The sequence below is a fragment of the Aotus nancymaae genome, unplaced genomic scaffold (assembly GCF_030222135.1).
Source record: "Aotus nancymaae isolate 86718 unplaced genomic scaffold, 86718_ANA_hifiasm-v0.15.2.pri h1tg000032l_0, whole genome shotgun sequence".
Lineage (NCBI taxonomy): Eukaryota > Metazoa > Chordata > Mammalia > Primates > Aotidae > Aotus > Aotus nancymaae.
Genome location: NW_026988445.1, coordinates 1086684 through 1114403, shown reverse-complemented (window position 1 = coordinate 1114403; position 27720 = coordinate 1086684). Strand labels below are relative to the sequence as shown.

The 27720-nt window shown below is 46.4% G+C and overlaps 1 long non-coding RNA gene across 15 annotated transcripts in view; it reads left to right on the top strand.

Annotated features, from left to right (window-relative positions):
- LOC105722237 (uncharacterized) overlaps positions 1-27500 on the top strand; it is a 58510-nt gene extending 31010 nt beyond the window's left edge. For 9 of the 15 annotated variants that reach the window (XR_010345059.1, XR_010345064.1, XR_010345061.1 and 6 more), the window contains 2 exons: positions 1100-1306; positions 3755-5389. This is a non-coding gene — a long non-coding RNA (uncharacterized LOC105722237). Of the gene's footprint in view, positions 1-1099; positions 1307-3754; positions 5390-5411; positions 5530-5692; positions 5904-5994; positions 6194-13696; positions 13808-18126; positions 22732-23328; positions 25059-25903 lie in introns of those variants that run through there. The other 6 variants (XR_010345054.1, XR_010345055.1, XR_010345052.1 and 3 more) reach the window with 6 other exon arrangements.
- Positions 27501-27720: the final 220 nt, after the last annotated feature.

Sequence of the window (27720 nt, the reverse complement as noted above, 5' to 3'; positions counted from 1 at the left end):
TCCCCATTCTCAAAAAAAAATAAATAAATAAAGCAACTCGAGTTTGCTTTAACCACAGGGTCAAGTCTGGAGTCCTGGGGCTTTACCTTACCCACCTTAACCCCTGAGTGTCCAGGTAACTTCTAGCCGCTCACCTGGCCTCCTTGGGCCTCATTTCCTCATGAGCAACATGAGAGTAACTATCTCACTTGCAGGATTTTTTTTTCTGCTTCTGTGAGTTTGCATGAAGCATCTGCAGGACAATTCCAGGTCTGCTCCCGAGGCTCTAAGGCTGCTGGGAGGGGGTTAGAGCTGCAGCTGTGCTGTGACCTGGCCAGTACCAGTGCAGGGGAGGCAGAGCATGCTACCGCTCGCTTAGGAACCCAGGCAGGTCGCTGGCATCAGGCACCAACCCTGGCTGGCAACTGAGGCTTCTGCCTCTGGCCTGCCTGACTCAGAGGCTGGCCAGACCTGGGCCTGGCAGTGGATTTAGCAACTGAGCTGGGGAAGTAGAGAGAGGTTGAAAAGCGAGGAGGCGGCTGGTGTCAGAGGCCAAAAGGATAGGAAACCAGGCCGAGTGAGGCTTGAGCTCTCAGCAGGATCCTCAGGCAGGGTATAAAGGTTTGGTCTTCTTTTTCTCAAGGGCAAGTTTGGACTCTTCATTTGTGTGTGGTGACTCATCTCCACAAGGAGTTCTTGCGGCTCTTTGCTGGGGTGCTCCACAGTCACTCAGATCTCCATTCTCACTCTGTTGTCTTCACAATGGCTCCCTAATGCCATGGCAGGCCCCTCAGCCTGGTCATTTTCAGGAGTGAGAGGTGCTTACCCCTATGCACGCATTCCTTCTTCTCACACCCACCTGGCTGTTCTCTCCGGAGCTTTCTCATTGCCAAGTCCTGTCCTCAAATCTTGGGGTTCATCTTTACTTGGAAAGTACGTCATGTTCATTATTATCCAGCTAATCCTCCAAGCCTGTATTCACACTTGTATCTCAAGGAGATTTGGCAGCACAGCACCTCCCACCCTCTCCCAGCTGCCCTCTGACACAGTCACCTCTGTACCAAGCCGTGTGCTTACTTGGGCTGGGGGTTGCATTTATTCGTCTTTCTGTCCATCACAGATTCTAGCTTGGTGCCTGTCCCATAGTGGGTGCTCAGCACACTGTGGCAGGGGCAAGAAAGAGGAGGAGCTGAGCCAGACACTGCAGAGGGGCCACCCAAAAGCGTCTCCCAGACTTCTTGCCTAGACTTCTTCTACCGGCGTGGACACAAAACCTCGATTTCTCAGCTTCTCTTGCAGCTAATGAGAAAGTTCTGGCCAATAAGCTGTAAGTGCAAGTCTTCAAGGAACACTTTCTTTCCAGAATAAGAGGTAAACTTCTCTAAGAGAACACCTTGGACGTCTTTGCCATCCCCCTTCCTCCCACCTGGAATGCACACGTGATGCTGGAAGGTGCAACAGCCATCTTGAAACCACGAGGCAGCAAGCCACACTCAGACTGGTCCAGGGAGAAAGAAGAAAGTACCTTGGTTCCTGATGGTGAACTGATGACCGTTACTACTAGGCTGACTGACCATGTGGAGGTTTCCCAAGATGCTAAAACAAAAATGGTCCTGGGCAAATCTGGATATTGGTCACCCTACCCAGCCCTGGGCTTACTGACTCCAGAAACATGTCATACAGGGAGAAAAATAAGCCCCTATTTATCACAGCCATCTAGTCAGGTTTCTTCATTATTCGTAGTCAAAAGAATTCCTGCACATGAAAGTTGGTATTTCTGAGATTCAACAAAACAGACCCATAGAGAGTTGTAGGTCACAGGTGCCAGCTGCCTTTTCAGAGGTTAGCCCGGCTGAGTCCAATAATGATTCTTTATACAAGTTTCATTATACTCATTTTGCAGGTGAAAATAACTGAGACACCAAGATGGTTAGCCCAACTGGAATCTAAATCCCATACGTTTTATGCCATGCCCTCTCCCTCTGCAAAGCCACTCTGACTCATGTAGTTTTAGTGTAATATGTGATCATCTAATGTTATCCTAGGCATGGGCCTCATGCTTTTCTATTGAGTAAAGTTAATGTGAGACACAATTACGATTTTTTATGATTTCTTGATGCCAAAAATTCCTGGTGATCTGACTTGTCTTTATAAGATTGGATAATAATGCCTAAGTGCATATAAGAACTGGTTTACATAAATTTACAGAATTTTAAAATATATACATATATAGTTATGGCCAGGAGCAGTGGCTTACCCCTATAATCCCAGCACTTTGGGAGATGGAAGTGGGCAGATCTCTTGAGGCCACAAGTTCAAGATCACCTAGCCAACATGGTGAAACCCCGACTCTACTAAAAACACAAAAAATAGCTAGGCGTGGTGGCACACACCTGTTCCAGCTACTCCGGAGGCTGAGGTGGGTGGATGGCTTGAACCCAGGAGGTGGAGATTGCAGTGAGCTGAGATTGGGCCACTGCACTCTAGTAACCTGGGCAACAGAGTGAAACTCTGTTCAAAAAAATATATTTTTTGAATAATTCAAAAGGTACAAAGGAGAAGGTAGTAAAAAAAATCTCCTTCACAATGCCTGTTGTTTTATAGATGAATGCTGGGAAAACTTGCATCAGTTTTAAATGGATAGTTTTGATTGTGGATAACAGTGATAATTCCTTAAATTTGTATTCCATTTTTGAGATTACAGAATACTTTCAAAGACACTGTCATTTCTCTCGCCAGTTGGTTGGGGAAGTTTTCTTCAGATCCCCTTCAGAGTCACAGATCTTCCCCTGAGCCCCTTCGTCCCTCACTCCCGAGGTTCACTTCCCCCGGGTCCCCTGTCCCTTTTGTAGTGATGCTCCTGGGGCTTCTTGGGTACAGCTGTAGGCTTTTCCCACTCACTGCACTGAGAACAGGCCTCTCCCAGGAGATGCTGAGGGTGAGTTGCTGAGGCTGCTCTGCTCTTATAGGAGGGCAGCGGGGTAACTCCTTCAATCAGCATACCTGACCCGAATTTTCTCTTACAGTTTACATATTTATTTACATTTTGCCCTTTAATGTTTGTGAAGATTCTATAATAGCATATAATTTATAATAGCATGGAAAGATAGTTGTTACATTAATTGAAAAAGCATACTATTTCAATTGTATTAAGTAACCAAATTACTTAATTGTATTCCTGCAATTATACTAATTGGAAAAGACTCTAGATGTGTGTATATATATATATATATATATATATATATAATTAAGACCTCAACAGAACCTATGTGTAGACAAATTCCTGGAAATAATTTATTCTTTCCTCCCTCCCAGCCCAACTGTACCTCTTACCACAGATTCCCTCGTCTCAGTTGAAATCTGCCCAGTTTCCCAAACTAGAGCCCTTAGCATTATCATCGTCGACTCCTTTCCTTAGACTCCCAGCACCAGCACCTCTCACCACCCACCAATCCTGTCACTAAGGCGTGTCCATTCTACCTCCTTAACCTCTCTCCATCCCCACAGCTGCCACCCTAGTCCAGCCCCCACCATCCCACACCCAAGTTTCTGCAACAGCCTTAAAACCAGTCTCCCAGCCTCAAGTATTATTCTGTCCAACCATTCTTTACATTTCAGTCAAGGTTCTCTTTCTTTAAAGAAACAAAAAGTCTTGCAACATACTCTGCTTAAATTGAAAGTTCTAACTACATCCTACTGTACTCAGGAAGCAGTTAAACTTGCTTAGAGTTTTGGCCTCTGCTCACTTCCCTGACCTCCTCTCTCACCTTTTCAGATTCTGCTCATGGCCTGTGAGCTGCTGCTGAACCACTTGCATTGAGCCCACGCTCTCTCCTCCAGGCCCTGCACAGGCCGTTCAGCATGCTCTGCACCCTACCCTCGATGAACTCCTCCTGATCCTCCAGGTCTCAGCCTCACCGACTTCAAGGAAAAAGGCTAAAACAAAATGTCAGCCAAGTCAGCTGAATAGCAATGCTGTGTTTTCACTCTTATGTATATATAACTCAGTCAACTCATCAATATTTCATTGCAGAATCATTAACTTTGTTCAGATTTATTAGGCATACTTTATCCAGTGGCCCAAGGCACCACTGGTTCTAGGTAAACCTACAATGGGAGTATCTTTTTGCAGACTCGTTCATTCATTCAATATTTCCATCTTTTATTTATATTTATTCAACAAATGCCATACAAAAATTAACAGAAAGGAGTCCCTGTTCTCAAGGGCATGATCTGGTGGAGGACACAGGTTCATTAACGTAACGTCACACCACACGGTTAGTGCCACAAAGAGGAAGACAAAGCACCACAGGGATCAGAGACAGTCTCATCATGGTAGAACTGAAGTTGGAGTGGCAGGCGAGAGGTGTTTAACAGGTAAATGAGGCATGAGAGATGGGGGACAAAAACACAAGGGAGGGAAGCTCTTTCCAAAAGGAAATAGCAGATACAAAGGCTGAGAGTTAAAACCTGGCTTGTACAGGCACCCAGGTAATGTATGCAGAATGACCAGAGTGCCAGGAGTGTGGGCAGGATGGCACTGGGAGCCATGCATCCCCAACACCCTACTGCTGCTTGGTACCACAAGCTCCACCAGATTGGAAACACTTTCTCCTTCCTCTCCCTCCAAGTCTTCCCCATTCTCAAGACCTATTTCCTTCATGAAGCCTTCTCAGACTAGGTACCAAACTGGTGAGCATTCAATTCCATTCTGGTTTGTACATGACCATTCAAAGATTTCATAATAAATCTTACCTTCCTGCCAAACTGTAAACTCCTTAAAGGTGGTAATTTACGCTTATTCCTTTTTTTTTTCTTGCGACAGAATCTCGCTCTGTGACCAGGTTGGAGTGCAGTGGCACAATCTCAGCTCACTGCAGCCTCTGCATCCCAGGTTCAAGCAATTCTCCTGCCTTGTTGGGACTACAGGCGTGCGTCACCACGCCCAGTTAATTTTTGTATTTTTAGTAGAGACAGGGTTTCACCATGTTAGACAGATGGTCTCGATCTCTGGACCTCGTGATCTGCCCACCTCGGCCTCCCAAAGGGCTGGGATTATAGGCATGAGCCACTACGCCTGGCCGATTTACTCTTATTCTTAAATTCCTTTGGGTATCTGGGTAAGAAATGGAGTATTGCTCTGTAACTACTCATAGAGGCAACACCAGCCTGGAATCTGTTAAAGTCAAAGTCCTGGACAATGCCCATGGACCCAACATCAAGCAATGGCTGATGAGTCTGTTAATACATACTTCCTGTCCGTCTTCATGATATAATATGGATCATAGATTTGTGGTGAGCATCAGTTAGCCTGATTTTCTTATTCTTGGAGAAGAGATAAGTAATGATGTTATGGAATTTAAAGGAATTCTTATTAGAAGTCCTTACCTTTCATCAACCTTTGATTTTTGTCTTTTGTTTTTTTGTGACAGGGTCTCACTCTCTTGCTCAGGCTGGAGTGCAGTGGTGTGAATATGGCTTACTGCAACCTCGACTTCCTGGGTTCAAGTGATCCTCCTGCCTCAGCCTCCTGAGTAGCTGGGAACACAGGTATGCACCCAGCTAATTTTTTAATTTTTTGTAGAGATGGGGTCACACTATGTTGCCCAGACTGGTCTTGAACTCCTGGGATCGGCCTTGCAAAGTGCTGGGATTACAGGCTTGAACCACCGCACCCCACCTGAATTTACTGTTGATTTAACTTTTCACCCAGGGAAAGTTAACAGCTGTTGCCATCTGTGAAGCCTTGGACCCTTAGAAGAACCAAGAGTCTTTGTTCCATCTCTATTGTGTGTCAGCCTTGTGACCTTGGACAAGTCATCTGTGATCTTTTAAACCAAAGTTTCCCCTATCTTTCAAATTGGGCTGATAATACCTCACAGGGCTGTTGTAAGGAATAAATGTAGTAATGGATGTGAAATTAATTGGTAGCATATGAAGTGTTATTTTAAACATCAGAGAGTATTTTAATTTTCATTGTAAACTAATGTTCTCTTTTCTTTGTTTTATTCCTAGCATTTAGAATCCCAGTGCAAAATTCCCTTTCTACAGCGAAGTGAGTGAACTGTACTTATTTTAAGGAGGGAGAGTGTTCATCATCTCCTATCTGGCAGATCTCAGAAATCACCTTCTCAGGAGATCTATACATGTTAGAATGATTATGTCTGCCTTACTGAGGATTGCAGCTCCTCTGGACAGGTGGAGCACAGACTAGGTAAGGAGCCCTGCCAGGCGCACTACCCTAAGGGCATGGCACCGGCTGAGCAAGCTGCCCAGGCTAAGCTCTTGGAACGGTAGCCTGTCCCAGAGAGAATTCTGTATTCCAGGCTGTCCTCATCAGAAAGAGGGTTCTACTTAGATTTGTCAGGGGAGGGTGGTTAAACAACACAAATAAAAGAGTGGGCCCCAAACCAAAGACTCTAAAAAAGAGAGGTGAGGAGGGAGCTATGGAAGGAGAGAACAGTCTAATATACACAGCAAACACCAAGCCAACCTACAGTCAGAGGCCTGGATTCAAAGCCTGTCTCCAGTACTAACTGGCTATGTGACTTTGGGAAATTCACCCATCCTTTCTGAGCCTCTGTAAAACTGTGCTCTGTAAAATGAGCATAATAATTCCTAGCTTTTGGTGTTAAGAATTACATTTGTAGAAAAGAGTTTGACAAATTGAAAGTGCTATATGGCTATAGGCTGACTATAAATTATATACTATTTAATAAATTACTTTACTATAATAATGCAATCATTCAGACAGCCCATATGACCTGGGTATCTTTGGACCTCCATGGAGTTGTTCATTAAGAGGCCTTAAGTGGAATTCCAACAACCCCAGGGACTGAGAAGTTATCTTCTGCAGATGAAGAGTGTGCATGAAAGCCAGCTGGTTTCCACCGATAACTCAAAGGCCACCCCCGGGGAGCTTGCCATTGTTTCTGATGCACATCCCTGTCCTGGGGGGCACCACTGCATCCCCACATTCCTACCTACACCTCACACTTTAGAGTTTAAGGCCCTTCCTCTTGCTCTATCTTTTTTCCAATTTATTTTTATTTATGTTCGATTTTTGTTTTTTAATTCTGGGGACAGGGTCTTACTCTGCCCAGGCTGGAGTGCAGTGGTGATCGTGGCTCACTGTAACCTCAAACTCCTAGGCTCAGGTGATCTTCCCACCTCAGCCTCCCAAGTAGCTGGGACCACAGGCATGTGCCACCGTGCCTGGTTAATATTTTCATGTATTGTACAGATCAGGGGGTCTTGCTATGTCACCCAGGCTAGTTTTGAACTCCTGGCCTCAAGCGATCCTCCCACCTTGGCCTTCCCAGGTGCTGGAATTATAGATGTGAGCCATCACACCCACCCTTCCTTATCTTTTTGATCCTCCCAATAAACCTGTAGTTTAGCAGAGAAGATAGCAAGCTCTGCCTTCATCTACACAGACTTTGTATAGATGATTTTCCACAAAGCTCAAAAGGGCAGCTCGACATCTTTAGCCTCCGCAGCTTGGAACCCACAGTTTGGAGGGTCAGCTGAGATTTGAACCCAGATTTCTAACAGCCTGGCTCCGCTCATAGCCCAAGCTGCTGCCTTAGGGGTAAACAGAACCCCTATTAGCACAAAATTCCCTGGCAACCCTGATTAGGCCTGGACACCTGCTTCTACCCACATGTGTTTATTGTCTTGTGTTGTTTCCAAGAGAACCAGTAGGCACTTGCTCTCCCGCTTTGGTCCTCACTTCCCGTGTGTAACTGGGAAGCCCTGCTGGCCCCCATGGTGATGCATGGGCTTCCTCAGGCGAGCAGGCAGTGACTGAAGCCCTGCCAGCCGCGTGGGCCACTCCTCTGCAGCGCCGCACTCGTGCTATTAGGCCTGTGTGTCACAATGCTTGGCAACAGTTCCGGGAGGCAGGAGACCTTTGCTCATGCCATTGTCCTGTCAAGTGACTACGGCTAGCTTGGCCTTTTGCATCATCCTGTCCTGCCCCCTCCTCCCTCAGCTAATGGTTAGTCCATCATTCCAGACTGCTGAGGGGCACCCTGGGTGGAAGTATGAAGTTCCCACGTCTTCCCCCTAAAGCAATTTCAGAATGATCACTCCAGATAATGAAAAAGTGCTACATGTTTTCCGCAAAGCTAGGCAGGAGACTTCTTGGGAATTTTCTGTTCCTGCCATGGTTGACTTTTAACCCTAGCACCAGGCACTCTGAGCTAGCTGTAGAGCAGGATAGGGATTCAGACATTTGTTCATTCAACCACGTTTATTTTTATTTTTTGAGACAGAATCTTGCTCTGTCACCCAGGCTGGAGCGCAGTGGTACAATCATAGCTCACTATAATCTCTGCCTCCTCGGCTCAAGAGATTGTCTCACCTTAGCCTCCCAAGTAGGTAGGACCACAGGCATGCACCACCATGCCCAACTAATTTTTAAATTTTTCATAGAGACAGAGTCTCACTATGTTGCCCAGGCTAGTCTCAAACTCCTAGCCTCAAGTGAGTCTCCCTCCTTGGCCTCTCAGAGTGCTGAGATTACACGTATGAGTCACTGTGCTTGGTCCATTCAACAAATTTTAGTTGAGCACAATCTACATGACAGGCACTGCTCTAGACACTGGGAATACTGCCGTGAACAAAAAATTAAAAGCCTTGCCCTCATGGGGCTGACATTTGGCGGTGGGGAGGGGAGTAAAGAGAAGAGACACTCAAACCAACTAAAAGATTAGGTACATTACAAGATTCTGGGAAGAAAAATTAAACAGAAGAGAACCTGGCCATAGAGGATGGTCTTCCAAGCACCCACACAGTGCCCAGAACAGAGCAGGTCCCTGACTCTAACTGACCTGGCCAGCTCCTCAGGGTCAGGTCTAATTTCCCCACACCCCAGGCACAGCTGGTGAAGGACTGTTAGGATGGAAAGAGCCCCAGAATAAACCACCAACACTGATGGCAGGAGTATCCCCAAAGAGCCAGATTCCACCCAGTATAGCCTCCTCCATCCAACCCTGCCAGGATGTCCTCTCTCCCACATGTCCTCCGCCCTCCTCCAAATCCTGGCTATCTGAACCCAGCCATTAGGACCTGCACAGTCCAGCAGGGAGACCAGTCAGTGAAAAGACCATGACAGTACAGGGACAAACAACCTGCAGGGCCTGTGCAGGGGCTGTGGGAGCCCTGAGGAGGCGGAAGCAGTTTCTGTAGGGTTCTACCCTGTGCATTGTAGGATGATAACCAGCATCCCTGGTCTCTTCCCAGTGGATGCCAATAGCACCCACCCCCAAATTGTAGCAACCAAAAATATCGCCAGACAATGCCAAATGTCCCCTGGGTTGGGTGAGGGCAGGAAGCAAAATCAGCCCTGAGCTGAGAACCACTGGTTTAACTCAAGGTCAATTCAACTTATTTTACCAAGAAGCACCTTTTATTTATTTTGGAAACTTTATTAACACTGATGTAACTTATGTTATACTCAACACTGGGAAGTGCTGGCTTCCAGAGAAAGCCCATGTTCCCTATCCCAGGGTGCAAAACCTTGGGATCTGGGCCCTGCCTGGCCCTCTGGCCACACCCTGAACCACACTTTTGCTTCTCTACTTTTGGCTTCAGTAAAGGCCAACCGTAGTTGCCTCCAAACACTGCATTTAGCGTTCTGGGCTCAGGCGGCTTCTGCTGTCTGGAATGCTCTTCCCACCTGTCCTCACCTGGCTCCCAGATTCATTCTTCAAGTCTCCACTTGGGCATCATCTCATCAAATTCCCCTGAAGCCCAGACAGGGCTGAGCAGCCCACACTTCTCAAGAGCTCCCACAGCACCTGAAGCACTACAGTCCTACAGTATGAGGAGTTTGAGGTTATGGACTTATTTCTCTACTTGACCAGCAAGGCAGAGATCCTGTCTTTTCATCGTTTTTCATCGTTATCTCCAAAATCCCGCAAAGCATCTGGCACAGAGTAGATCCTCCCTAAGGTCAAAATGAATTGAAAAGTAAATAGAACTTTGGGAGGCCAAGGCAGGAGGATCACCTGAGGCCAGGAGTTGAAGACCAGCCTGGGCAACACAGCAAGACCCTATGTCCTCTAAAAATTTAAAAATTAGCCAGGTGTGGTGGCACATGCCCATGGTCTTCACTATTCAAAAGGCTAAGGTCAGATCACTTGAGCCCAGGAGTTGGAGGCAGCAGTGATGGTCATGCCACTGCACTCCAGCCTAGGAGAGTGAGATCTGGTCTTGGAAAAAAACAAAAACAAAAACAAAAACAAAGGCAGGACACGGTGGCCCATGCCTGTATTCCCAGCACTTTGGGAGGCCAAGGCGGGCGGATCACAAGGTCAGGAGTTTGAGACCAGCCTGACCAACATGGTGAAACCACGTCTCTACTAGAAATACAAAAATTAGCCGAGCATGGTGGCTCGTGCCTGTAATCCCAGCTACTTGGGAGGCTGAGTCAGGAGAATCACTTGAACTAGAAAGTCAGAGGTTGCAGTGAGCCCAGATCGAGACACTGCACTCCAGCCTGGGCGACAGTGCAACACTCTGTCTCAAAAAAAAAAGAAAAGAAGAAAAAACAAAAAAAAGTAAATAGAACACAAAGATGCATGAGATAAAGATACAGGGAGTGAGGGTGGGAGAGCACAGCCTCGGGAGGGAAGCAGAGGGGTATCTTCTTCATGAAACATGGAAAGAGATGATTAAGTTGCCCGATCCTCATTCTTTCCTCCTTCCGGCTAAACACTCCTAGTTACTTAACCTTTAATCTCACATCCGTCTCATTTTCCAACCCTCTAATCATCTTTGTCATTGGCATCGCTCCCCGCCTTCTCCGCATTTTCTAGAGCTGCTTTTGTGTGTAAGACGATGGGTTCGGAGCCGCAGGAACACACGATGCCCCAGGAGCATCGCTTCCACTTAATTAGCTTGATTCCACAATTCCCTGAGGCTCATGTCTCCGGACCTGTTGGCTGTTTAGAGGAGCCCTGCCTCCGGGCACCTGCAAATTATTTTCACAGGGAAGCTAGTGGAGAGAGTGTAATTGGTAATTATGCTAATTCCTTCCTTTTCTGTGTCAGGGACTGCCCCGAAGGAAGGCCAGGCTCCCAGGCTGGGCCCGTGTGCGTGAAGGCCTAGCAAGTTCTAGGCTCCTTCCTCCACAGCAGCCCTGGGAAGGGGACATGGCCTCCATGTCACAGGCCCTGAAGCTGTAGGGAGACAGCCCACAGGTGAAAGGACCTCCCCAGGGTCACCCTTGGCAGCCCGCGCTGCCAGTCGCTCCACAGTGCTGCCTGCTGGGGGTGAGGTGCCAGGGTCTGTCCCAGCTGGGCCTCAGGGGCTGAGTTACTAATTCTTCCCATATGATCTCCCTGGGACTCCACTCCGTCATCTGTAAAGTGGGCATGATCATGCAAGCTCCAAATGGATGTTGTGACATTGACTTGGTGGTCCTCAGCCCTCTGCAGCGCTCGGCAGGAGACACTTTATAAACAGAGGATTACCTCTGCTGCCTTGAGCCAAATGGCTTGCCCTGCCAAATTGTTGGAATGGTTCAGTGACAAGTGTGCTATTAGGAAGAAATTTATGATGCTTCATTCAGAGTGAGTCACTGAATCCCTGCGGTGAGGGGCACCGGCTAACTGGGGAACCCTGGCCCCAGCTGCCTTGGGTCTGGTTACTTTCCCACCAGAGGGTCAGCAGTGGCCAGTGACATGAGTAGGTGAGGACAGTTGGGGAGGGCAGGCAGCCTCCAGTAGGGGAGGAGGTAGTGCCTGTGGTGAATCTGCTTAGACCTCACACAGCGCGCCGCAGCCACCAGAATTACCTTTCTGCTTGCCACCAAGTGTCCCAGGATGCTCAAGTGAGGCTCCAGGCCACTCTTCTGCCCCTTTCCACCGCATATTCTCAGCCCTCCCTAGGACTGGGTCAGCCAACAGATATTTCAAAGTATTTGAGTGAACCCTCTTCTTTCTGCCTTTGAGTCACAAAAAAAGGATGATGATAAAGAGCTAAACTTCAGGGGCAAGAAGATTTAGCTTACATGTTGCAGTTCTGCTAGGACTGGTTTTTTTTTTTTCCTTAAAAACTATAGAACACTATGTTCATGAGAAAATCTCCAGCCTTAGAAGTGGGTCATAAATGTGACTGTATGAGAAGAACCAGTGTAAGAAAACGCCTTCCGGAATTGCAGGTGATCTCCTTAGACAGATGTCACTGCAACTTGTCAAACAAATACAATCCTTCCCCATCTGCTCCCGGGGACAGTATGAGGGATTTCTTTGATATACCCAAACCCAGAGGTTAAGATGCAGCAATTCACATGGGGCTCAGGACACACAGACTGCCAGATAGACATTTCAATATCTATAGCATGGACAAGGTGAGAACCAGCTCTCTTCACTGGTGGTTGCCATTCTAGGCTGCAAAAGCAGGTGGCTAGGCAGTAAAATGGGGTCCATCATGTCATTCACTGTGAAGCACACCCATCTCCCTGGCAGGAGAGCCCCTCTGGCTTTCTCAGATCCTATTGACTCCTGCTTGAATCTTAGCCCCATGAGGCTCACCCATGGGACACAGGTTAAGAACCAGAGCTGTAGATGTAGAGAGACAGGCACACCTGGGAGCTGACCGCCCGACAGTGTGAGAAAGGATAGAAGAACCCTAGAGAAGAGACAAAATGGTTTTTCACACTGCGGCCGGTCCCTGTGGGCCATAACTGACAGGTGCTATTCACCACAATGACCCTGTTGGAGCCGAGCTCATGCTTGGTACCATGACCTGAGAAATCAAGGATGCACACAAAGCACGCCCCGAGCATTTGTGATGTGCCAGGCATGCTTCTGGGTGCGTTTTCTGCTTGAATTCATTTGATCCTCACAGCAGTCCTGTAAGGTATTATGTGGCGGAGCCTGGATTTAAATTAGACTCTTTCTCAAATTCCATCTCCAGTGGTTACATTATTAGAGATGTGAATTTTCCCCCCATAAAACACTTAATGGTACTATTATTTGTTCCCTTTCCCTGTGCCAGTGTGCTAAGTATGAGTTTTACATATGTTAATTCATTTATTATATGCAAAACCACTTTTTTTTTTGAGACAGGGCTTCCCTCTGTCACCCAGGATAGAGATAGTGGCTTGATGGCAGCTCACTGCAGCCTCAACCTCCTAGGCTCAATCAATCCTTACATCTGAGCCTCCTGAGTAGCTAGGACACCACCACACCCAGCTAAATTTTTGTATTTTTAGAAGAGATGGGGTTTTGCCATGTTTCCCAGGCTGGTCTCAAACTCCTGGTCTCAAGCATTCCACCTACCTCAGCCTCCCAAAGTGCTGGGATTACAGGCGTGAGCCACTGTGCCCAGCTGCAAAAACACATTTTATAGCTAAGACAGTTGAAGCTCAGAGAGACTACTTATCCAAGGTAATAGGGCTAATAAGTAGTGAAACTGGGAGGTGAACCCAAGTTTCTCCAATTCCAAATCCTTTAATGAGAATTAATGTGCTCTGCTTCTTTCTCCAGTATGAGGTTATGGTATATGTGCTTGTAACTACCTAAAGCCATGAGGGTTTGGTTAACAAAATTCTAGAAAAGGTCTTATATGAATGTCCAGGACACAGACCCTGGTGGTGTGGGGGGGCAATACAAAGACCCTGGGAAGACCTCCTGCTAAACATGGGGAATTAGCATTCTGCATTTATTTTTTCTCACTTTTTTTTTTTTTCTTTTTTGAGATGCAGTTTTGCTCTTGTTGCCCAGGCTGGAGTGCAATGGCACGATCTCGGCTCACCACAACCTCCGCCTCCCAGGTTCAAGTGATTCTCCTGCCTTAGCCTCCCCAGTAGCTGGGATTACAGTTATGTGCCGCAACACGCAGCTAATTTTTGTATATTTAGTAGAGATGGGGTTTCTCTATGTTGGTCAGTCTGGTCTCGAACTCCCGACCTCAGGTGATCCACCCGCCTGGGCCACCCAAAGTGCTGGGATTACAGGCATGAGCCACCACGCCTGGCCATTTTTTCTCATTTTCTTATACATTTTTCATAAAGATAACTGCAATCATTTCTCCTATTCCTGAAACAAGCCTCTTTACAATGTGATTTTGTCAGTCCTCTCATTAAGAGAAAAAGTCTCGAATCTGATCTGACTTGCTTTGACAAACAGAATTCAGTGGAAGTAATGTTGCTTTTAACTTTCTGGAACACTGCCCTGAGACCACCCTTTAAATAAGCTAGTCTAGCATATTAGAAGATGAGGGGCCAAGGGAGGAGAGCTGAGGAACCCAAACAACAGCCAGCACCAATCACCAGTCATGTGAACAAGACCAGCTTGTATTTTCCAGGCCAGCCAATGCTAACTGAATGCAACTGCATGAGTGAACTCAGGTGAAAACAGCAAAAGTCACCCAGTCAGTTCCCAGAATCATGAGAAATCATAAATCATTGTTGCTTTAAGCCACTAAGTTTGGCATGATATATTATGTAACAATGAATAACATTTTTGCAAATCCCAACTCACTCACCCTCCTGGAAAAAAAAAAAAAAACACTAATAATGGAATTACAAAGCTGTTGAGTCAAAAGGATAAGAAGACAACCACTGGGGAGGAAAGACTTCCAAACATTTTTATAGATGGGCAGGTAGGTAGAGGAGCAGTCTCTGCACAGAGCTGAGGAAGTCACACCCCACATGCGTACAAGAGAACTGTATGATGAGAAGTGAGAACCAAGGTGCTCCATGGAATCTCCAAAAAAGTAATGCTTAAAGGCACCAGGTAACACAGAAAGCAGAACTGAGACCCAGGGCTAAGCAATAGGAGGCCACCCAATCCTCTCTTTTTGCATGGAAGAGGCCAGAAATTTATTATCTGGAGAAGTTGACCTGGAGATGCTCTGAGTCAGGTCTGGAACTCCAGGATACTAGTCACAGCACAGCAATGACAGTGAGGCAGGGTTTGAAAAATGGGAGAGTAACTTTAAAATTATAAACTATGGACTCTCAGATTCTTTGGCTGCTCCCAGAACACTAGCAGCTGGGTGTCACTGCCTTTCCAGGCAGGTAATTGGAAGATTCTTCTCTAGAGAGATTGAGCTTCTTCCTCACCCACATCCTCCACTCCTAGGAAAAGATCTCCACAAAATCTTACTTGAAGATTCTCAGTAAAACAGCCTTCTAGCCATCTAGTCACCCTGCTATAATGCTGACTAACCTATAAGACTTCCTTGCTGTTAAATATGGAGGATCATCAGATATTTGAAATGAAAGAGACAGGTCAAAACAAACAGAAAAAAAAAAAAGACTCAGAGGAATCAGACACCGACAATATACAGCAAGTAGAAGAACATTTAAAAAAACAAAAAAGCTATAAATGGTAATCTTGGGACAATATGACAGAAAAAAAGAACAGTCAGAGAAGAAAGTGCTTCAAAGCTTAAAATATAACTAAAGCAAAAAATTTTAATAGAAGCTGCCCAGCACAAGGAGTTAAAAAAAAAAAGGTTCATGCCAGAGCACATCAGTATCAAATTTTAGAACCAAATGATCAAGAGAACATTCAGAAAGTCCTAGAAAGAGAAACACACCTGATAGACAAAGGAATGAAAAGCAAGAAGGGCATTGGACTTCTCATCAGAAGCGACTGAATAGAACACAGTGGAGAAATGCCTTCAAAATTCTGAAGGAAAACAATTTTCAACTCGTAATTTTATACTCAGCCAAATGATCAGTCACATGTGAAGGGAAAATAAAAACATTTCTGGCATACAGGACTCAAAAATTCAAAATCGTGAAAGAGAAAGGCAAGGCATCAAGGAGCATGGGCAGCAAAAGATAAGTGAAATCTCAGGGCAGGGAGAGGGTAGCCAGCTCAGCCTGAAACAGTAGGACAGAGCACCAGGGAGGGAGGTCTCGCCGAGTGCCTGGGAGATGGGAAGAACTGGTAAATCATATGGCATGCATAAGCACTGGGACATTTTATTGCTATACCTTTGAAAGATCCAATAAAGGAATGGAGGAAATTGCAATCAGTAAGAAATGGGAAAGGAGGTGATCATGGCTTACTTATTCCAGAAAAATATTGTCTGAGAAATGGCACTCAGCTGAACATTTTGAAATCTAAAGTAGGGCCAGGTGTGGTGGCTTACATCTCTAATCCCAGCACTTTGGGAGGCCAAGACAGGTGGATCACCTGAGGTCAGGAGTTCAAGACCAGCCTGGCCAACATGGTGAAACCCCGTCTCTACTAAAAGTACGAAAATCAGCTGGGCATGGTGGCTTGCACCTGTAATCCTAGCTACTCATCAGGCTGAGGCAGGAGAATCACTTGAACCCAGGAGGCAGAGGTTGCAGTGAGCCAAGATTGTGCCACTGCACTCCAGCCTGGGTGACAGAGTGAGACTCCATCTAAAAAAAAAAAAAAGAAGAAATCTAAAGACAAGACAGAAAAAGGCATCTACCTAGTGGAAAGTGGAAAGTGGCTGATTCAGAGGAGCAGGGCAGAGGAGAGAAAGAGTCGGGGCTGTCAGCTGCCGGGTTTTTTTTTTTGCTCTGCCTTTTAGCTCTGTTTGATTTTTAACTATGGGCATGGGTCACCTTAATAAAATATAACATTAATTTTTATGCAAAAATAAAAAGCATGGACCCTGAGAGTCACTGCCTGGATTCAAGTCCCACTCTGCAACCCTTATTGGTGGCAGAGCCTGGATCAAGCCACTGGTCTTGCTGAGCTTCATTTTCTTTATCTGCCTTGCAAAATGGAGGTGAAGATGAAATATAAGTAAAATATAAGGTGAAGATGAAATATAATTAACACAATGACTGTTAAGGGCCTAGAGCGTGATATGGGTTTAGTAAATTATAGTCATCATGATTTTTAAGATTTCTAAGAAATTCCAGGGTATAAAATGAAGGCAAAATTTCACTGTCCAGGGTTTAGGAGGAGCTGAGAAAGCCTGGCTGAATGTCGCCCTTGCATTTGACAGTAAGTTGAGCATCAGATGGTCTGCAGCCTCCCACCCAGCCCCTCCATACCAGTTAATAGTGTGTCTCAGTCAGCTTTCAGGGTGGGTTATGAGGAGCTGGGATTCGGCAGAGACTGGTTTTTCACATAAAGGCCCAATTCATGCCCAGGGACACGCTGGGGGGTTTTCCTTCTGACACAATCATCCCATACAATAAGCAGCTTGGGGAGGGGGGGGGAATCAAAAGCAGCTCCAAGATGGGCATTTCGTGCAAAGCTGGAGGAAGGCAGCCCCAGGCCCAGCTGGGAGCTGGGGAGCACAGTGGAGTCAGGCAGAAAGGTCCTGCCCCTGACCTTCCAAGGTCCTGTGCTCAGAGCAGCCAACAGTGGTTGTATGCCCCACCCACGGACAGTCCTCTAATGAAGGCCTAAGGCTGAGAGTGCTGACCCTTTGACCTTAATATATGTACATAGTTATTTAAACAAATGTATTGAATGGGAAAATGTCTAGAAAGAGATATACTCTAAAATGTTAACCATAGTTCTTTCCGGATGTTGGTATTTGGGCTGGCTTTAATTTCTTTTTATTAATCTGTATGTTTCCATTTTTGTACCATGATTATACATTCCCTTTGAAGTTTTGATTAATAATAGCAATAATAAAGAAGGAGGTGCTGAATCCCTGCGAGTGGGGAAGGTAGGAGGGAAAGTTCCAGAGCCCCTAAAAGGAACAAATGACAGGCAACCTGGGAGATTCCTTAACAGCAGGGAACATGTCACTCCTCTTCCAGACAGAATTCTTAGAATTCAGAGAGGCTGAGGGTTGGAGTGTGCGGCAAGGCAGAATAATAGAAAACAGCTAATGCCTCAATAACAATGCATACAATGTGCTGTTCTAGTGTTTAACTCAGTTAATCCTCTTAATGACCTCATGAGACAGGGTCAATTATTCTCCCCACTTGGTAGATGAGAAACTGGGGTCCAGAGAAGCTAAGCACTTGCCCAAGGTCCCTGATGAAACTAGAACCCAAGCATCCCACTGTAGGATCTGGGCTGGTAACTGCTAAGCTTTAATGGCAGGAGCATGATTATAATTAGACAGAGTGAGAGAAATGCTTAAATCACAGGGGTTATCACTCTTTTCCTAAAGAAAAGCTACTTTTTATTTTCTGGAGGTCTTTACTAGTACCCCTTTTTCTGTTTCACTCCCTAGGCCTCCAGAAAGTAGAGCAAGGTACAGCCATGAACTTACAAATCAGCCACCATAATATAAAGGAATGAATTAATGGTGCTTGCAGCAACATAGATGAGATTGGAGACTATTATTCTAACGTAAGTAACTCAGGAAAGAAAAACCAAACATATATTCTTAATCATATGTGGGAGCTAAGCTATGATGGTGCAAAGCCATAAGAATGACACAACAGACTTTGGGAACTCGGGGGGAAAGGGTGGGAAGGGGGTGAGGGATAAAAGACTACAGATTGGAGGCTGGGTGCAGTGGCTCACACCTGTAATCCCAGCACTTTGGGAGGCTGAGACAAGCGAATCGCCTGATTCCCCAAGGTCCACCCAGCTAGTAACTGACAAAGGCTTTTATGGTCAAAATCTCTCTAGTGCTCAATTGTTCTTTCCTTGGGGGAAGATGGGGATTCTGAAACAGGGGCCTGAGCAGAAACTACTTGGGGAGTTTGAGACAGCCTGGCCAGTATGGTGAAACCTTGTCTCTACTAAAAATACAAAAATTAGCCAGGTGTGGGTGGTGCACGCCTGTAATCCCAGCTACTCGGGAGGCTGAGGCAGAAGAATCACTTGAATCTGGGAGGCAGAGGTTGCAGTGAGCCGAGATGGTGCCACTGCACTCCAGCCTGGGAGAGAGAGCTAGACTCCATCTCCAAAAAAATTTAAAAATATTAAAAACTTACGTAACCAAACACCACCTGTTCCGCAGTAACCTGTGGAAATAAAAAATTGTTTTAAGAAATTTTACATATGAACACTTAAAAAGAGAGAGAGAGAGATCAATCACTGCAGCCTGGAATTTACATTCCACTGATATCTTCCAAGAAGCACACCTCACTGGACAATTTTTAAATGCATTCACGATCGCTATCTATTTAATCCTTACACACACCCTGTGGGTGGACCTTGACACTTGGTTGGCCCCATATCACTCTTCTTGTGCTGGTTTCATGTTTCCCTTCCCCATCAGACCATAAGTTCCCTGAGGGCAGGGATTGGTGCCCCTTGTTTGCTTTGTATCACAGGTGTCTAGGACTTTGTCCTGTGTTACCCTGATTGTAAACACTGATGATCTGGCCCCATTTTTCGAGCAAGGAAACTCAGGCTCAGAGACATTAAGGATCTTGCTCATTAAGCATCTTTGTTTTTTATCTCATTAAGTATCTTTGCCACTGCTGCAGCACAAGATCCCACAGTGAATAGCACTGGAGCTGGGCTTCCGGGCTGGAGTCCGACCCTGTGAACCATGGCTCACACTCAACCCTTCTACATAGTGCTGTTTCACTCTCAGTGTGGGCACACTGAGAAACAATTCAAAGTTCCATCTGGGATCAGGTCAGGCTCAGACCCTGGCAGGGCCAAGCTGGCACTCTCAGTCCTGGAATCCTGCAGGCCTGACGCTCCAGCTGTTTCCAGGGCTGGTTCCGATCTGCCTATGATTAGATCTTCGAGGTCCTAAGGAACACCTTGACTTGGGCATAATATCTGGGCAGGCAGAGAAGAAAGGTTTTCCAAATTCTCAAGGTGTTAGGGGGAAGTGAATAGAGAAATCGGTTAGAGACCACTCTGCTCCTTTTTGTTAAAAATGCTCAGAACTATATTCGCGGTTGATAATCCAAGCAGTTATTCCTCTTTTGGTTTCTGTCACAAGAGAAAACCTAAGCTTCTCTTTGCCCAAGGGGGAAAGCAGTGTCAGGACAAAGCTGGCTCCTGCCTCTCCAGCCCTAGCAAAGCACACCCCTCATCCCACCAGCCTGGGATGGAGCAGGGCTGCCAGCCTCCTACTCCCCACACCCCTCATTGTGACCAGCTGTGGATGGCAGCACACCAAGGGACACCTTAAGGTAGGAGCCTGGGTCCCAGGAGTATCCCAGAGAAAAACTGGGAGGGGACCCTGAAAGACCCCTTTGTTACAGACAAACTGAAGCCCAGAATGGGCCATCCATGCTTCCCTGACTGATTCTTCTTGCCCTCTTTGCTGGTTTCTTCTCATTTCTTCACCTACTCTCTGAATGTTGATGTGTCCCAGAGCTAGTGCTTGGACACATACACCCCAACACACACACACACACACACACACACACACACACCATCTCAGCGATCTCACTCAGGCCTCTGGCTTTATGTAGCACGTATATGAACATGCAGATCACTTTCAAATGTTTATGTCCAGCCCAGACCCTCTCCCGAACTCCAAACTCATTCATCCAACTACCCACTCATGGCCTCCACAGGGAAGTCTAAGAGTTATCTCCCACCTCACAGGGCCAAAACAGAGTTCCTGATCTTTCTTCCTCCCACAGTCTTCTCTATTTGAATTCATGGCGTTTCCATCATTGCTCAGGCCAAACGCCTTGGAGTCATGCCTGGCTTCCGTTTTTCTCATCCCCACACCCAATTTATCAGCAAACCCTTCAGCCTGCAAACAGATTCTGACCACTTCTCCCCATCTCCCCCACCACCCCTGCCTGGTCTGCAATAGTCTCCTTATGAGTCTCCCAGCCTCCACGCTTGTGTTTCTGCAGACAGCTGTGAACTATCTCAGCAGCCAGACCACCCTGGGAAGGTGAAAGTCAGCAGAGGTCCCTCCTCAGCTCAAAGCCTTCCAGTGGTGTCCCCTTCCATTCAGAGTAAGACCTAATGTCATCACAGCAGCCCATGTTCCCTCTTTTCAGCATCTAGCACTGTCTCCTTGCTCACTCTGCTCCAGCCACAGTGGCCTCAGATCCACCAGGCGCACTCCTCCCTTGGGGCCCTTGGCATTGATGTCTCCTCTGCTTGGGACTCTTCCTCCAGGTGTTTGCGTGGTTTTCTGCCTGCACTACTGGAAACAGCTTCATTTCATGTCTTTAGTCAAATACCACCTTTTGGCTGGGCACAGTGGCTCATGCCTGTAATTCCAGCACTTTGGGAGGCCAAGGCAGGCAGATCACTTGAGGTCAGAAGTTCAAGACCAACCTGGCCAACATAGTAAAACCCTGTCTCTACTAAAACTACAAAATTTAGGTAGGCATGTTGGCATGTGCCTCTACTCCCAGCTATTTGGGATGCTGAGGCAGGGAAATCACTTGACCTGGGAGGTACAGGTTGCAGTGAGCCAAGATCGCACCACTTCACTCCAGCCTGGGCAACAGAGCAAGACTCTGCCTCAAAAAAAAAAAAACAACAACACCTTTTTGGTGAGGTCTTCTCTAACCTCCTTAATTAAAATTTTGCCCTTCTTCTATAGCCCACTTTTGATTTTTGTCCATGGTATTTATCACAATCAAACATACTAAATGCTTACTGTATTTGGTTTATTGTTTGTCTCTTCTGACGTGAATGTAAGTTGCAGGTTATCTGAGAGTAGAGATTATTGTCTCACACATAGCAAGTGCTCAATAAATATTTGTTAAGTGAATGAATGAACAGAAATCAATGGCTCTGGTGTACCTGTGTCACTTTTCCTGTGAGCACAATTGCACTTAGCACGTCAAACTGGGTTGCTAATGAATAGAAGGACAAAAGAAACACCTTAGACTATCAAGATCAGTTGTTCCTTCGGTTGAGGGATGCTGGGGCCCAGCCAGGGGGAGCATATCCCAGAACATCACAGCAGGTTGCCTTTGGAGCTAGAACTGAGACCTAATCCCCGAGTTTCCCAGACAGCGCCTGTCCTCTGGTCCCCCTCCCACCTACAACTACAGAAAGATCACTGCTTTCTGACAACAATTTCCAGTCTCCTGAGCTGTAAATTTAGAATGAGGAACCTACAGAAAACAAATAAATGAGGTATGAGGAGGGGGTATTTTTAGCTTCTCTGGTTTCCAAGTGCATGCATCCAATCAAAGCTCTGTAAGTATGGCTATATATAGGCATTAAATCAGGAAGCCAGCTGAGTGAGTGGTGGGTCAGCTTTTCTGGAGGTGGCTGAGTGAGCCTGTTGCAACACAGACGGTTTTGAGCCAGAGTGGGTGATTCCAAGGAACTGGCCCTGCTTGAGTCATCTGGAAGCTCCACACCTCGCATTGGGAGTTCAAAAAGAGTCGGAGAAGTTAGGTCCTCTTTTTCCTTCTCAGTCAGCCAGAAGCACCAATGAAACCCCAAGGTCCACCCAGCTAGTAACTGACAAAGGCTTTTATGGTCAAAATCTCTCTAGTGCTCAATTGTTCTCTCCTTGGGGGAAGATGGGGATTCTGAAACAGGGGCCTGAGCAGAAACCTAGAGTTTCTGCATCCCCGATTGACCCGACAAGCCTCTGGGCTTTGGTTTCTTTGGCTACCAGGACATTTCTCAGACCTCAGACCAAGCCTGGGTGAGCATGGAGCACTACCTACCAGCCAGGCACTCTGTCTTCATATGTGATCTTGTTTCATACAACTTTACTAGGGAGATACTTTCATTACCGCCCCCATTTTACAGTTGGAGAAAGTGAGGCAAAGAGTAGATGAGTAATGTGTCCACATCTCACAGCACAAGGGCAGACCCAAGCAGTCTAGCTTGCTGCCCCTGACTGCAGGGCACACAACCTGAGTCAAAGTCCAAACTATATGCAGCCTTCATTCCTTCAGCGAGTATTTACTGAGCATCTACTATGTGCAGGGCATTTCTAAGGCTCTGAGATCCATGGCTGGATCCAGGGTTGGATGCTGCAAACCTTTGGCTGTACACTGAGCTAAGTAATGTGTGTGGAACAATCTCACTGGCTGCTTGAGGAAAATGAATGTGGGCAGGGCTAGTTCCTCACATTTGGGGCAGCCTGAGCAAGGTATCCGGACCCATGCAGTAGAAATAGAGGCCAGTTCCTCCTGTGCAGAGCAAAAGCACCAAGCACTGAGGTTGGAGGAGACTTGTGTCCTCATGTAGCTTGTTGTATATAGTGTGGGGACACAGGAAATGAACACAAATGAGTAAACAACATACTTTAAGATGGTTATAAAGGCTGTAAATTAAATGTAACAGGGAAATGAGATTGTTATGTGTTGAACTGTTTTCCCTAAAATTTATATGTTTGGTACCCTTATTTGGAGATAGGGTCTTTTTTTTTTTTTTTTTTTTCTGAGACCTAGTCTCACTCTGTCGCCCAGGATGGAGTGCAGTGGCATGAAAAGATAGGGTCTTTACAGAGGTAATCAAATTAAAATAAAGTCAGTAGGGTGGACCCTAATCCAATATGACTGGTGTCCTTTAAAAGGGAAATTTGGAAATAGACATGGGCACAAGAAGAATGCATGTGAAGATGAAGGCGGAGACTGATGCAATGTGTCTAACAGCCAAGGACCAGAGAGCGCCAGCAAACCACCAGAAGCCAGGAGAGAGGCCTGGGGCAGATTCTCCCCACAGCCCCCGCAGGGAACCAACCCTGACCTTGGACTGTATCCTCTGGAACTGTGAGACAGCACAGTAACTTAGTTAGTGGCACTTTGTTACAGCAGCCACAGCAAACTAATATAGGGTCAAAGAGTGTCAGGGGAAGAACGGGATTCTGGCTACCAGACTGGGTAAGGTCTATCTGAGGAGGTGACCCTGGGGTTGAGACCTGAATATTGAGAAGGAGATGGCCGTGAGAAGAGCCGGGGAAAATCCACACCCCAGAGACAGAAACAAACCTGCCCTGTCTGCAGCAAAGCTGGAAGGTGTGTGTCTGGAGCCAGGCCAGGGAGGGTGGACAGGTTCAAGGTGAGGGCAGAAGGAAGGCAGGACCCAGAGCAGGTAGGGACTTTCATGGGACGTGTTGGGAAACCAAGGCAGAGAGTGGTTTAAAGCAAAGAGAGTGATGTCAGACCCTACTTTCCCTTGAAAAGATCCCTCTGGCTGCCCATGGAAAGTGAACTTAAGGGTGAGGCAGGGGAAAGCCAGCTAGGAAGGTGAGGCTCAGGTTCAGCTGCAAAGTGATGGAGGCTCGGATGAGGGGTCTGGTGGAGGAGCAGGGAAATGGTCTGGTTGGTGGTAAACTCTGGAGGCAGAACTCCAACAGGACTCGCTGGTGGACCTACGGTGGGATGAGACAAAAAGAGAGGAGTCAACAATGGCCCCTAGGATTTTGGTCTCAGCAACTGGGTGGACAGCGCTGTTTTTTACAGTGGGATAAGGAAGGGGTAGAGTGGAGAGTTGTTCTGAAGCAGGAGAGCCGGCCTCCATCCAAACATGACTTCTAAAATGAGGCCAAATTGAAGATTGAAAAAACAGAGTCCCTGTCCTAGACCTCAAAGCCTGAGGGACGCAGATGTGTAAACAATAGCAATACAACGTGTGAAGTAGCTGGTGACATTCACAGCTGTGGGAGTGATTCTGGGGAAGTTGGACAAAAGAGGAAAGGTTTTTGTTTTGTTTTGTCAAAAACAATTTCCGAGTTACGGAAGTGTTGCAAAAATAGTACAAAGAATTCCCGATACCCTTCACCCACTTTCCCCAAATGTTAACATCTTACACGTTTATAGTGCATCATCAAAACCAGGAAATTGACATTAACTGCAAATCTCATTCGAATTTTATCAAGTGCCCCACTAATGTCCTTAACTGACCAGGAGCCAATCCAGGATCACACAGAGCCTTTAGTTGCCAAATTTCCTTGTCTCCTCTAGTCTGGGATAGTTTTTCAACTTACACTTTCATGACCTTCAAACGTTTGAAGAGTACTAGACACTTACTTTGTAGAATGTCCCTCAGTTTGGGCTTGGTTGGTATTTCCTCAGGTGGTGAATTATTTATTTATTTAGAGACAGGGTCTCACTCTGTCGCCCAGGCTGCACTGCACTGATGCGATCTTGGCCCACTGCAACCTCTGCCTCCCGGGCTCAGGTGATCCTCTCACTTCAGCCTCCTGAGTAGCTGGGACTACAGGTGCATTCCACAGCATTCTACAGCTAATTTTCTATAGAGACGGGGTCTCCCTATGTTGCCCAGGCTGATCTCAAACTCCAGGACTCAAACGATCCTCCTGCCTCCCCCTCCCCCTCCCAAAGTGCTGGGATTACAGGCATGAGCTACCATGCCCAGCCAGAATTTTTAAGAGCACCACAGAAGTTTATGCTGTGCCTTTCTTGGGGCATCATGTCAGATGGTACATGAGGTTGATAAGCTCTATTATTTATTATGTTAACTCTGATCACCTGGTTAAGGTGGAGTCTGCCACATTTTTTCTGCTATAAAGTGACTACTTTCCTCTTTTAATTACTAACCATCCTATGGCAAGATGCTTTAAGATAATGTAAGCATCTTGTTTCTTTTTATATTTTTGCTCATGAGTGTTTGTTTCCATTATAACGGTGTTTGCCAAATGGTGGTTTTCTGTTTCCATCATGCCTTCTAATTCTTACTAATTAGAATCCTACTATAAGGATGAACTGTCCCTTTCCCCCTGTTTATTTATTTACTCAAATATTTGCCTCTATTGGTATAGACTCATTATCTTTATGTTATCAGTTATAACCTATTGTGATCATTATTTACTTTGTGGCTCAAACTATGTCATTTTTAGCCATCAGGAGCCCCTTCAAGTTGGCTCCTGGGTTCAAGAGGAAAGTTTTGATCTGGGTCATCAAAGAGGCATGGGGGCTTGTTAGATAAGAGGGAGAGGAAAGGCTTTCAGGCCTATGGGAGCCTTGAGGACAGGCATGGGCTGTAGAGCTAGCACTCTCTGAGGATGCTGGCTGGCGTCTGAGCTGGCTGGTCCTCCCTACAAGAGCCAGGAGGATGCAGCCACACACCTTCTCAGGTGGATAGAGCTCCACAGAACACCATGTCCGTGTGTGCTTCGCCCCCAGCAGGACTTCCTCAAGGATCTTCTGGAGCTGCAGCCATTAGTTCCCAGCAGTCAGGGCATTAGTGCATCCACCTGGATTTGCTTAAGAGAAGCCCTCCACCATGTCCATGAACCCTTCCAGCCACCTCCTGCCTGCTGTTGCTTTGCCAGACTGGGTATCACTCAGGGCTATGGTGTCCCCACTGCTCTGCCTGTGACTGAAGGGTGTTTCCTAGACTTCTCTGCCTGAAGAACTTGTATCAGGGGAGGCTCTCAGAGCTATAGAGTGGCAGAACCACGTCTTCTACAGATCATTTAGCACATTGGCTGTTGTTTTGACTTGTATATTGTCAGTTTCTCAATCCAGGGCCTCTGTGAAGTCTTGAGTGGATGCCCAATAGGCCAAACAGAAGGGAGTGGGTGGAGTGGGTGGAGGAACGGCAGTTGCAGGACCATCGGTCTGGCGGAGGTCCTAGTTAGCAGGGATGGAGCTGGGCCCTGGAGGGAAAATGGCTTATCTAAGGTCGCAGGGACAGTTGGTGATTAAGCAGAACTAAAAGCCAGTGTCCATGTCCTTCTCCCCATTCCACATTCCCAATCCACTCTGCTCCTTGTTTATCAGCTACTGATGAGCCCACAGTCCGGTGTACTGGTCCATTCCCCTTGTTTCCCCTGCAGGCAGAGAGATGTGTCCTGGGTCACGTAGCAAGTGCAAGGCTGAGGGCAAGTCTGGGATCACCTTGCAGCCTCTCCACTGTAGGCCCATGACCTCACCCAGACCAGCACGAAGTCAGCCATTCCTTCTTCCTTCTCTTCTTCCTCTTCCTACAGTTGCAGAAGGGAAATGGGTCCCATTTTTTTTAAGTTTCAAATCAAGGTCTGGGTGCTGTGGCTCACAGCTATCATTGCAGGAATTTGGGAGACTGAGGCAGAAGGATCACTTGAAGAGTTTGAGAGCAGCCTGGGCAATACAGCAAGAACCCATCTCTATTTTTTTTTTTAATTTAAAAAATTAAAAATAAATAAATAGATTTCAAAGTAAGCTTAAAGTAAGTTAAACATTCACATGATTAAATATTCAAAACATACAAAAGTTATGCTGTAAGAAGTCTCCTTTCTGACCTTATCCTGTGGAAACTCCTTTTCCAGCCGTGATTAGCTTCTCCTGCAGCTTTCCAGAGATGTCTGCATAAGGCCTCACAAATGGTTTCTGTAAAGGGCCAGGCAGAAAATATGTTCAGCTTTGAGAGCTACAGGCCTCCTCTCACAACTGTTTAACTCTGCATGGTAGTGCAAAGGCAGCCGCAGATGATACCTAAACTAATGAATGTGGCTGTATTCCAGTGAAATTTTTTTATGGACACTGAAATTTGAATTTCATGTAATTTTCATGTATCACAAAACATTATTCTTGGCTGGGCACGGTGGCTCACACCTGTAGTCCCAGCACCTTGGGAGGCCGAGATGGGCAGGTCACCTGAGGTCAGGAGTTCCAGACCAGCCTGGCCAACATGGTGAAACCCCATCTCTACTAAAAATACAAAAATTGGCTGGGCATGATGGCGCATACCTCTATTCCCAGCTACTCAGGAAGGCTGAGGCAGGAGAATACCTTGGACTCAGAAGGCAGAGGTTGCAGTGAGCCTATATCAGCCACTGCACTTCGCAGCCTGGGTGACAGAGCAAGACTCCGTCTCAAAAAAAAAATTATATATATATAAAATTCTGAATTTTCCCTTAAACATTTAAAAATATAAAACCATGCTTAGCTCAAGAACTGTACAAAAATATAATATTTCAATGTATGGATAAACCATATGTATTTAAACAATGTCTCGTTGA